General features: G+C 39.8%; 1 protein-coding gene across 5 annotated transcripts in view; it reads right to left on the bottom strand.

The window, feature by feature from the left end:
* The window catches only part of ZRANB1 (zinc finger RANBP2-type containing 1), a 63,631-nt gene that overhangs the window by 23,300 nt on the left and 26,972 nt on the right, over positions 1-13,359 (bottom strand). The window lies entirely within an intron of this gene.

Genomic DNA, 13,359 nt, shown 5'->3' with positions numbered 1-13,359 from the left:
TTCAGGCCCATATATCCAACAACCCATTAGACAGCCTCACTACCATCCTGTCTAAAACTGAATTTCACATGTCCTACGCTTAGGAAAAATGATCCAACCCCAAGTGTCCAAACCAAAACCCTGGACATCTTTCTTAACTCTTCTCCCCTCAGCCCCCATATCAATTTTGCCAAGTTTTGTCAATCCTGCCTTTTAAGTCTCTCTCAAATACATCCCCCACCCCATCTCTACTGCCTCTACCCTAGGTCAAGATTGCACTCTCGCTCACTAAGATTACTGTAATGTTCTCTTTTAAGTGGTTAGCTTGCCTCTAGTGCTGTTCTCTTCCAATCTAGTCTCCATACTATGACCGAAGTGTTCTTTCTAAACTACAAATCTGATTAAGGCAGTCTCCTTCGGAATGTTTACCACAGCCCTTATGTTAAAAGCTAAACTCCTTAACCAGGTCCACAGGCCTTGAAAGGTCCAGAATTACCCCACAGCATCACCCCGGAGCTCCCACACTACACATCAACCCTGCTAACTCCATCAGTTTGTCTAATGGGTCTTCACACACACAATTCCCTCAGATCAAAACATTCTTCCCTCTTCTCTTTAAGGTTTTGGCTTAGATGTCATTTCCTCCTTAAAGCCCTCTCCAGATCTTCAAATGAGATTAGGGTATACACTCCTCTAGCACCTTATCCTTCCTCTACTAAACTCATCACACTATACTGAATTACTGAATTTTATCTTCCTCTACCAGAGCACAAGCTCACGGAGAGCCATGACCTTCCTTCACAGTGCTTGGGAAAACACTCCATGAATATCTAAGTGTGAAAATAAATGGACCAATAAAGAAAAGGCAAAAACTAAGTCAATTTTGGAAAGCAATTGGAGGGTGGAACAGGATGAACATTTGCCTTATCAGATTTTTAAATACATAAAGCCATAATTACTTAAGCGAAAGTATGATACTGATGTAAAAAACAAACGTCAAGGGCGCCTGGGTGACTCAGATGGTTAAGCGTCTGCCTTTGGCTCAGGTCATGATCCCAGGGTCCTGGATCGAGTCCCGCATCGGGCTCCCTGCTAGGTGGGGAGCCTGCTTCTCCCTCTGCCTCTGCCTCTCTCTCTCTGACTCTCATGAATAAATAAAACATTAAAAAAAAAACACGTCAAAATAAAGAGCCTCAAAACAAATGATGCAGAATCATTTTATGCATAATAGAACCACCCAAATCCACAGGGAAATAATTTATTTAAAGTCATATTAAAAGGGATGCCTGGGTGGCTCAGTCAGTTACATGTCTGCCTTCGGCTCAGGTCATGATCCCAGGGTCCTGGATCGAGGCCCGCATCAGGTTCCTTGCTCAGTGGGGAGCCTGCTTCTCTCTCTCCCTCTGCTGCTCCCCCTGCTTGCGCTCTCTCTTTCCAACAAATAAATAAAATCATAAATAAATATTAATGGAATTTAGAAAATTTTAATTCTTAGTTCAATCTGAAAGACTGTGTAAGACAACAAAGATAAAGTGTCATTAATATAATTCTCCCCACACTTAAAAAAGGGGGGGAGGAATTTGCAGGAAATATGACTGGTACAAGTTTTTAGTGTAAGTATTATTTATATTTAGACTTCATATAACTTGCTAAAAATAAAAGAAAAATGGACAGAAGACATAAATCAGCAATTCACAGGGAAAAATACAAATTACTAAACAAGACAATACACCTCCCTTACTAATAAACCCCAGCAAAGACCCAGCCGCAACGTCGCTCTGACCCCACTGATGGGGTACAATCCGGGCAGTTCTTCCAGGCAGTTATTTACCAATATGCGTATGTTCATATCGTTTGATCATGTAATCTCATTTCAGGGAATCTAAGAAAATAGTTAGAAATGCTGATAATTTTGCTTATCAGAATAAAAAATGTTCAAATAACCCAAAAGGCTAAGTAAGGGGCAAGTTAAAGTATAGCAACTTAATGTCCTGTTACACACTCATTTTTTAAAAGATGAAAACATTTTAATTACTTCAAAATATAAAGTTCAACAAAAAGTACAATTTCAATTACATAAAAATAAGTAAATGTAAAAAAACTGAAAATACACAATAACATGACACATTTCCTCTAGACACAGATGCTTTACACTATTATTTTTTCATAGCTTATCTCTGAAATATTCTACAATGAGCATGCTCTGCTTTTATTATTTAAAATGAACCCAACTCTCATATACTGTTACAAGAAGTCAGTACATAATGTCTAAACTTGATGAAACAAGAAGACTGATGTGTCCATCCAGAGATGAACAAAATGTGGTATATACATATTATTCAGCCTTAAAAAGGAAGCAAATTCTGACATGTGCTGCAACATGAATGAACTCTAAAGACATTCCACTAAATTAAACAAGCCAGTCACAAAAGGACAAACACCGTATGATTCCACTTATGTGAGGTACTGGGAGCAGTCAAATGCACAGAGACAGAAACGAGAGTGGCAGTTGCCGGGGGCTGGGGGAGGGGGAAATGAGATCTCCGTTCATGGATACAGAGTTCAGTTTTGCAAAACGGAAAAAGTTCCAGAGAGGGATGGTGGTGATGACTGCACAATATGAATGTACTTAATGCCACTGAACCGTACACTTAAAAATGGTTACGCTTGGGGCGCCTGGGTGGCTCAGTTGGTTAAGCGACTGCCTTCGGCTCAGGTCATGATCCTGGAGTCCCTGGATCGAGTCCCGCATCGGGCTCCCTGCTAGGCAGGGAGTCTGCTTTGCCCTCTGACCCTATCCCCTCTCATGTGTTCTCTCTCATTCTCTCTCTCTCAAATAAATAAATAAAATCTTTAAAAAAAAAAAAAATGGTTACGCTTGGTGGGGCACCAGGGTGGTATAGTCAGTCACGTGTTGACTCTTGGTTTCGGCTCAGGTAGTGACCTCAGGGTCCTGACACTGAGCCCTGTGTCAGGTTCCACGCTTAGTAGGGAGTCTGCTTGAGATTCTCTCTCCCTCTCCCTGCCCCTCCCATTTGTGCTCTCTCTAAAATAAATCTTTTAAAAAAAATGGTTCAGGGGCGCCTGGGTGGCTCAGTCGTTAAGCGTCTGCCTTCGGCTCAGGTCAGGATCCCAGGGTCCTGGGATCGAGCCCCGCATCGGGCTCCCTGCTCGGCGGGAAGCCTGCTTCTCCCTCTCCCACTCCCCCTGCTTGTGTTCCTGCTCTCGCTATTCTGTCTAATAAAAAAAATAAAATCTTTAAAAAAAAAAAAATGGTTCAGATGGCAAATTTTGTCACATGTATTTTACCACAGTTAAATTTTTTAAAAAGAGAAAAAATGATACAAGGACACAATTCAGACATATTAGAGGTGCGGTTTCAAACAATATCACCTATGTAGCATTCCTCCCTCCCCCCCAAAAAAGACAAAATATTTTAATTTAATCTATTAATTTCCAAATTGAGTGTCATTCTGTGAAAAAATTGCCTTGCCTCTTTGAAAATGTTTATCTCGGGGCACCTGGGGGGCTCAGTTGTTAAGCGTCTGCCTTCGGTTCAGGTCATGATCCCAGGGTCCTGGGATCGAGCCCCGCATCGGGCTCCCTGCTCAGTGGAGAGCCTGCTTCTCCCTCTCCCTGACGCTCTGCCTACTTGTGCTCTTTATCTCTCTGTCAAATAGATAGGTAGAATCTTTAAAAGAAAAGAAAAAATGTTTATCTCATGAAAGAATAAACAAAACCAAAAACCATCTGAGGCACTGTTTAGAAAAGAGGGGCCTAACGCGAGAACACTAATAGATAAAATGTACAATCCTTGATTGAATGGGGTTGGTTGGATCAACAGCTATCAGTGAAACTGAGTATGGACTTTGAATGTTAAATTTTCTGGATAATCATATTATGTAGTTATGCAGGGAAAATGTCTTTGTTTTTAGGACATACATGCTGAACTATTTAGGGGCAAAATGTCACGACATCTGCAATTACCTCTCAAATGGTTCAGGAGTAACAGAAAGACAAATAGAGAGTAAATGTGGCAAAGTATTAACAACTGGAAAATGTAAGTCAAAGGCATATAATATAGTTATACTTCTAACTTTTCTGCAGGTTTTGAAATTTCTCACAATAAAAGGTTGATGGGGGAAAAAGCTGTCTGCACAGCAGGACTGGGAGTGAAAAAAAAGAAAAACTATTATTTTTCTTTATAAACTCTTCCCTCTCTACTGCTTGATTTTTTTAATAGTTTTCTTTAATAAATGTTTTAAATTAAAGTTATTTTATGGTAAACAGTAAAGTTCGCTGAGTCTAAACACATCTTTTTATATTTAATATTTAAACAATACATTTGGATTTCATAACTCAACGTGTTCATTTAATATAATGCTTTTTAAAAATGAAAGCCTTTACTAAATCAATAATGCATATTCAGGGCGCCTGGGTGGCTCAGTTGGTTAAGCGACTGCCTTCAGCTCAGGTCATGATCCTGGAGTCCCGGGATCGAGTCCTGCATCCGGCTCCCTGCTCAGCGGGGAGTCTGCTTCTCCCTCTGACCCTCCCCACTCTCATGCTCTCTCTATCTCATTCTCTCTCTCAAATAAATAAATAAAATCTTAAAAAAAAAATAATGCATATTCAAATGTCAGTACCACAGAATCAAAAATCATCTGACGGACTCCCACTCTCAGCATAAGGAGGCACATTATTAGTTGGCAGGTCAGTGTAATCAATCATTTCTAAAAGACAGATATTGCGTCTAAGACTAAAGGCAACCAGAAGTATGCCACGGGGGCTCTATTTCTGCCATTCCCATCCATTTGCCTTAACAGACACACTCATTCCTAGAAACTTCTTTCTCGTCCTAGTTGTCAGGAAGCACTTTCAAAAGCCAGAATGAACTGGTCAGGAGAAACAAAGTATGTGCATGTTCCCTACTGATCGGAATCTTTGACATTGCTGAGAATTATCACAATTTTCTTAAAAATCGTAACATAAAATTTTTATATCCAGAGTTCCAATCACAAGAGAAAATCCTTAGAAACTTGAAGAAAAACAAGACAAAAGCTATCTGAAGAGATACTCCATTCACAGTGCTAAAAATAATTCTATTACCTATAACATCAACTACCTTGGATAGGAAGGAGATCCACAAGCCAGAACGTGTATGGAGTGAAAAGACACCTCAGTTTTGATAGCTACACACACACGCCCACGTAAGAGTATCACAGAGAGTTAACCAAGGACATACAAGGCATTGCCGGCACTCTAGCAGCTTACTTTCCTTTTATGGATACAGTGCCAAAGATCTGCTGCAGGAGCCTGCGTGTATTTTGGATTCTATTAAAAGCTTTCAATAGGATATTTTAACAAGCCATTTTTATTTTTTTATGCTTTTTTTTTTTTAAATGTGATGGTTTTAAATGTCAAAGACTATTAAGACCTCCAAGACCTTTTTTCAGGTTCTACCTGTATTAAGGGAAAAAAGCCAAGTACTGAGGGAAAAAGGACTCTAAAATCAGAAGAGTATCTTTCAGTAAAACACTCAGTCTCGTACCAATACAAAATCAAGTTCATACTCAAACAAAATGGTTTATTAGCATCCTGGAATAAATCCAGCACTTAAAAAATAACCATAACCTAAAATCTATCAGAACAGTGAACAATTTCATTAGCTCCCTCTCTGAACTCCCAGAAGATGATCTCTAAAACTTAAATATTAGAACAAAGATCTGCTACTGGGCTACCAAGTCAGAAGTGACGATGGCCGCGAAGGCAATCCATAAGGCAGAAAAACTTCTCAAGGTGGAAAACAGATTGTCCGAACAGCTGTAGTATACCAAACTGAAAACAGGCAAACACAAGCAAAGCAAACAGAATACTACAGAAATGTCATACTAAAAACCATACAAATAATGTGACCTAACCATGCAGCCCCATCTTGGGGCTCAACAATCAGCTTCATATAGGTATATTTATTTAGTTGACTTGGAAAAAAGGCAAGATTGAAAACATTAATATTCACAGTCATCAAACATTATTCAAAAGTTCCTGTAACAGTACTCCTTCCTTTCAAACACAGAGCAAAAACAAAAAAAGAAAACTAACTAAAAAAGAAAAACCCACTGTGATTAAGAAATATATATCTACTGTTCCTGGCACATAATTACTAAAACCCCTGTAATTTCTAAGTAAGATCCCTAGGGGCATCTTTTGTTAATATATTTAGTTTTGTTCCCAGTTCCTGAAATTGCTCCGGAGACATAAAAGGAAAACCGAATGTCTTTTGTTATTCATAAAACAAGTCCCTTTCTCCACTTCTGAGTTTATGTTAATGAGGTGACTTCTGGAAAACACCTAAGGATGGGGGCTGGTTGCCAAGGGAACCAACCTTGGGATTAAAAGGTTGGAACTTTCAGCACCATCCCACTCCCACCTCCTGGGAAAGGAGAGGAGCTGGAGGGTGAATTATTCACCTATGGCCAATGATTTGATCGATCTTACCTGTGTAATTAAGCCTCAGTAAGCTTGCGGGCTGCTGAACATGCGGAGGTGCTGGGAGAGTGGCAGCCAACAGGACATCGAAAGCCCCTTCCCTTGCCCTCTACATCTCTTCCATCTAGTTCCTGAGTTCTAGTCTTTTATAATAAACTAGTCATCTAGTAAGTAAAAGGTTTTCCTGAGTTCTGTGAACAGTTCTACCAAATTAACTAAACCCAAGCCAGGGTTATGGAAACCTGTGATTTATAACCAAGAGATCAGAAACACACATGACACCCTGGACTTGCTATTTGTAATTAAAAAAAAAAAAAGCTGTTCATATTAATTTCCTATTGCTGCTCTAACAAATTACTACAAATTTAGTGGCTTAAAACAATTCAAATCTTTTATCTTAAAATCTGGGCAAGGGCGCCTGGGTGGCTCAGTCGGTTAAGCATCTGCCTTCGGCTCAGGTCATGATCCCAGGGTCCTGGGATCGAGCCCCGCATCGGGCTCCCTGCTCAGTGGGAAGCCTGCTTCTCCCTCTCCTGCTCCCCCTGCTTGTGTTCCCTCTCTCGCTGTGTCTCTCTCTGTCAAATAAATAAATAAAATCTTTAAAAAAAAAATCTGGGCAAGACCAGAAGTTCCACATGGCTCTCACTGGGCTAAAACCGAAGTGTACTCCTTGGAAGGGTCTAGGGGAGCCTTGCCTTTTCCAGCTTATAGAGGCTGCCAGCATTCCTCAGCTCACAGCCCCACACCACTAAGACCTCTGTTGCTCCACTGTCATATCTCCTTCTGTGACACATGTTCTCCTGTCTCCCTCTTGTTTATAAGGACCCTTATGATTATGCTGGGCCCACCCAAATAACAGAAGGTCATCGCTCTCCATTTGAGGGTCCTTAATTTAACTACATCTGCAAGATCCCTTTTGCAATGTAAAGTAGCACATTCATATACTCTGGGGATTAGAATTCAAATGCCTTGGGGGGCCAGAAGGCATTACTCTGCCTGTTACACTATTTCAATCAGTTGTGTAAATCAGAAAAGGCTGGGGGGGGGGCGGTGAAAGCAAGCAGTAGTGGGCACCTAAAAAAATACAACTTTAGACACTAACTCCTCTCCCTAATAGCATATTTTGCAAGATATTTCATGTTTTGTGCCTTCAGGTAAGTCATCAGTAAGGTATCTCTGTGCAGCAAATTAATTTTTAAAGCCAAAGAACACCAAACTAGAGAATAGAAGCCTCTTCCATTTCTTTCCTTACACTAATTTATATGCCCTCAGTTTCCTCTAAAGTTAAAAAGTCAGCCACAAAGACATCTTAATAAATAGGTAAAATCGCCATTGTATCTTACGTCAAAGATTTCCTTTTGTTTTGTTCTGATGTGGTACTGTCCTTGGTATACATCACCTTATTATCACTGCAGTTCATAGTATTTCCATCTCTCAAAAACTAATTGTACAGGACGTTTTCTTCTGTCGAAGTTAATAAAATTTTGTTTGGATTATTGTACAACACTCATTTGATCAGACACACTATATCTCTAAACTAAATAATAAAGTCACCATTAAAAAAATTACCTTGAACATTACATTTTGCAACACATTTGTTTTTCCAGAAAAACATTTACACAACCTTAATAGTTTACTTCCTTGAGAAAAACCATTCATATCTATAATTCTTAATAATGATACCAAAATAAACAATATTTTTAAATGTAATAAGCCTATACCTTGCTAATTTGTTAAAAATGACAAAAGTAAAAAAAATTTTAAAAATTAGAAACTACAATGAAAAAAGTATTAGTGAAAGCAAACAGACAAACACATTCTGACATGTTTAGCACCATATAAGTCATAGGTGTTTCTACAGTTGCATCTGGCACCCTGGAGTGGCTATGTAGGACACGGTACACAGGCAAGGGGCCAAAATACAATTGGCGTCAGGGCAGAAAATAACAGCCACAAATATTGATTTTCAATACAATTATGAGAAGAGGGGAAATATTTGATCAAATAGAACTATCTTTGCAGACAACCTGAAAAAAAAAGTCAATCCTAACATTTCCTATGTTTTAAGAATCATGTAAGTTATGGGGCGCCTGGATGGCTCAATCAGTTAAGCGTCTGCCTTCCGCTCAGGTCATGATCCCGGAGTCCCGGCATCAGCCCTGCACCGGGTTCCCTGCTGAGCCAAGAGCCTGCTTCTCCCTCTCCTCCCTGCTCATGCTCTCTGTCGCTGTTTCTCTCTCTCAAATAAATAAAATCTTAAAAAAAAAAAAAAAAAAAAACCTGTAAGTTTTTAGACACATCAAAATTTTGCTCAGGAATACCCCAGACTACAATCCTCATGTCAGCATGCTCACTGATAAGAAGATTCTGATTTAGCCCGTAAGTCAGTGATTCTCAACAGGGGACACAAACGAAACCAGAAAGGGAGAGAAACCATAAGAGACTCTTTTTTTTTTTTAAAGATTTTATTTATTTATTTGACAGAGAGACAGCGAGAGAGGGAACACAAGCAGGGGGAGTGGGAGAGGGAGAAGCAGGCTTCCCACTGAGCAGGGAGCCCAACACAGGGCTCAATCCCAGGACCCTGGGACCATGACCTGAGCTGAAGGCAGACACTTAACGGCTGAGCCACCCAGGCACCCCCCATAAGAGACTCTTAATCTCAGGAAACAAACTGAGGGTTACTGGAGTGGAGGGGGGTGGGAAGGATGGGGTGGCTGGGTGATGGACACTGGGGAGGATGTGTGCTATGGTGAGCGCTGTGAATTGTGTATAAGACTGATGAATCACAGACCTGTACCCCTGAAACAAATAATACCTTATATGTTAAGGTATTGTTCTCCTAATAGGGAGAAGTCACGTTGGCTCCCACTGGGTCAAGCCCCAGGGGTAGTTTGTAAAGTAAAAAATACAGAAAGCTAGGAAGAAAGTAAAAAAATCTAGAAATTCAGAAAAGCATAAAGGTCTATTTGTCCAGATCTCAGTTTCCACAAGGGCTTATTCGCTGAATGATTTAACAAATGCCTGAATGCCTGCTATATATCAGACACTGTTTTAAGTACTAGGATACAGCTGTGAAGGAAACAAAATTCCTGGCCCTCACCAAGCTTAAATTCTAAGGAAGAAAAGAGACAAATAATAAAGTGGAAAGTAACAAGTGTTGTAAAGAAAATTAAAACCAGGGGAAGGGGATGAGGACAGGGCTGAAACTGTAGATACAGCAGTCAGGGAAGCCTCAATGAGAAGGCAACAATTGAGAAAAGAACTTAAGCAACTAAATGAGCTAATCCTGCAATCCAGAAAATGAGAATTCCAGGCAGAGGAAACAGCAAGTACAAAGGTTTGAGGCTTATTTGTAGAGAAGAAAGGTGGCCAGAGTGGCTAAAGTGAATGAGTGAGGTTAAGAGCAACAGACGGGAGGGGGAATGGGGAGGGGGAGGAAGGTGCAGAACACAGCTGAGGGGGCCTAGAGTGTCTCTGAGGGACTCTGGCTTTTACTCAGAGCAACACAATCACTGAAAAGTTCTGAGCAGTTTTAGAAGAGTAGCTCCTATGTGGAGAACAATTTGTAAAAGAAAAAAAGGACAGAGGGGATCATGGTTTGGACCAGGGTAGTGAGAAGTACAGATTCTGCATGTATTTTGAAGGTAGAGCCAGAAAGATTTTCTGACAAGTAGGAAAGGAGTAAGAGAAAAAGGAGAATCAAGGATGACCGAGGCTTTGGGCACAGCTGGTGGGATGATAAACTTGTCATCAAGGGAGAAAGGGGACTATGAAAGAATAGGTTTAAGGGAGAGACCAGTTCAGTTTCAGCTTCGCTGAATTGGGAAGAAGTTGGAAATATCAGCTATTCAAGGGAAAATGTGGTGTACACGACTGGTTACACAAGTCCAGGGTTCAGGAATACAAAAAGTTATCACCATGGATTTAATTTGGGATTCTTATGTGACCCTGTTTATCTTTTCAAGGGATCAGCCTGGGTCACAAATTAAAATGTTCTTCTAAAGGGCAACCGATTCAATACAATAGCAGAATTAAAATGGTGTGTTAAGTAGTACTACCCTTTTCTCTAGGGACATTATCTATCCAGCAGGAAAGGCAGTCTATGATTAGCACCAACATGACCTCCCAGAAAACACCTGGCACCAAACTGCAGACATTCCAGAGACAACTGCACATTTAAATTCACACCTCTGCCTTTACCATCCTGGTTCCTACCCCCAGATTCCACTTTCACTGATGGCAGGTCTTGGCATCACTGTCCCCAACGTCCGCTCACCACATAAGATAATAATAATGACTTAGGCGAAACTTACACCCAACAGTCATGTAAAAAAGAAACTTGCTCAATACCGCTGGCACTTCAGTTTACTTTTGCCTTAACAACTGAATCCTCCTCAATCCTATTTTAACAAGCTACAAAGGTTGAGACTTTTTCCAATTTCAAAGGGGTTGTCTCACATTTTATACTTAGTATAAATTTTATACTCAGTAAATATTTTATACTTAGTGTATATACTTCAGAGATGATTTTTCTTAGTAAATGTGTTACCAAAGGGACCACAGAGATGATTTTCTTAAATGCCTAACATGGACAAGCCATAATATACCATATCTAATGAAATCTGGAGAACATAAGGCAGGCAGAAAAGGGGAAGTAAAGGTTAATGTTCAGTACATGGGGGCTTCTGTTAATTAACCCAACACAAGGTAAACAAAAAAATGTTTTACACATATTTCAGTGATGTTTACAAATCAGGATAGGACTACCCAAAAAAGACACGGTCATAATTGGTACAACAGTTCAGAACCATATTGTATGGTGAAGTAAAAAATATCTGTTGAAAGGGAAAACAGAATGCACATTACTAAGAACTAAATACAATTAATACTTAGCCCTAAGAACCTAGAAACTCTAGAGTGGGTGGGAGTAGGGACTTAATGATAAAGAAACTGGTAGATGAAAAAAAATCAAATACAGTATTGGTCCTGCTGGCATGAGTTTTTGTTCCACCTTTAAAATGAAATCACAGCCATCAAAATGCGAAGAGGTACAAGGATGGTTATCCCAAAAGAAATAAGAATATGTGGAGGGGCGCCTGGGTGGCTCAGTCGTTAAGCGTCTGCCTTCAGCTCAGGTCATGAGCCCAGCGTCCTGGGATCGAGCCCCACATCAGGCTCCCTGCTCCGCAGGAAGCCTGCTTCTCCATCTCCCACTCCCCCCTGCTTGTGTTCCATCTCTCGCTATGTCTCTGTGTGTCAAATAAAAAACTATTTTTTTAAATCTTTAAAAAAAAAAAAAAAGAAAGAAGAATATGTGGGGCACCTGGGTGGCTCAGTTGATTAAGCGACTGCCTTCGGCTCAGGTCATGATCCTGGAGTCCCTGGATCAAGTCCTTCATTGGGCTCCCTGCTCGGCGAGGAGCCTGCTTCTCCCTCTAACCCTCCCCCCTCTCATGTACTCTCTCTCTCAAATAAATAAATAAATCTTTAAAAAAAAAATAAGAAGAATATATGGAAAAAATAAAAGGGAGCAACAAAATTAGAGTAGTCATAAAGAAATAATAGCCACATAGACAAAGTTATATTGATTGGTCTAATTTGTGTTTCAACAAGAGAAAATATTTCAAAGTAGAAGTTCTTATCCTGAGATCCACTAACCTGAAGAAACTATGAACCTCTGATTTCTAAAGGATTCTATGACCCCAACAGAGGTGAGTAACTGTCGCAACGTACTTCATTTCTATCTGTAAACTTCTGTGTACTATAACACGACCTTGTACTAAAGGTATGCATAGTGCACTACCACCTGCAAAAATGATTTTAAGAGTTTCCAAAAGGCACCCAGGTAATTTAAAGACAATCACACCTAGATACAAAAGGTCACATAAGATTCCATTTATATATGGAATATCCAGAATAGGTAGATCCAGAGACAGAAAGCAGACGTGATTGCCAAGGACTTGGGAGAGGAGGGGAGGGAGAGTAACTGCTTAATGGTACGGGGTTTCCTTTTGGGGTGATGAAAATGTTTTAGTACCAGACAGATGGTGGTTGCACAACACTCTAAATGCACTAAATGACACTGATTTGTTCACTTTCAAAATGCTGAATTTTATGTTGCAACTTTGGCCTCAATAAAATAAATCTCTTTGTACCTCCTTTAAAAAAAAAAAAATTATACCACATAGGGTACCCCGATTTGGAGGGAAAAAAAAATCAATGGGATGAAATGGAAAAACACAGATAGCCTAAAATGGCTCAGTGTGCTTTCATCCCTAGTCCTCATAGTAGAAGAAAATTGGAGCCAAGAGTTACTAAGCGCCTACTGTGTTTTGGTGTTCAGAAGGACTCACCTTCTTGGACATTCTTTTTGCCGGAACAAAACGAAAATAAAAAACTCAGATTTCTTGAAATCTACGCTTAGGACTTACAAGTTCATATAGTTACGTCTTCCGTTCTTGGAGCTATATTCAGGAGGATAAACAAAAGAAATTCATACTGGGAAAAAAACATACACATACAGCTAAGCTATATACAGGCTTAGCTATTGTTCCACACAATATTTAACTTGAGTAGTCCCTCCAAATTATCCTTTACAAAAATTTTCTTTACAAAACAGAATGTCAAAGTAAGCACCCCATCCAAATAATTTCAATCATAAAATTCAAAAAGCTAACCTACTCAAGAAGAAACAAAAAAGCACAGGGAGTCCAGTAACTCCTTTTGTGAATTATATCACAAATATTTACCTCACAAGGTCGAAACTAGAGAAAACCCTGCTCTCACAACATGTCCTGGTCTTTCGACAGGTCTTAACCAGTAACTGGGATCAATATCCAGAATTTCTTTAGGAAGCACTAAAACCACAAAATATACAAATCATAATTT

This window comes from Mirounga angustirostris, unplaced genomic scaffold, assembly GCF_029215605.1.
Source record: "Mirounga angustirostris isolate CCGP_5_RB_7025 unplaced genomic scaffold, mMirAng1.0.hap1 SCAF_6, whole genome shotgun sequence".
NCBI lineage: Eukaryota > Metazoa > Chordata > Mammalia > Carnivora > Phocidae > Mirounga > Mirounga angustirostris.
This window is presented reverse-complemented; position numbering and strand designations above follow the sequence as displayed.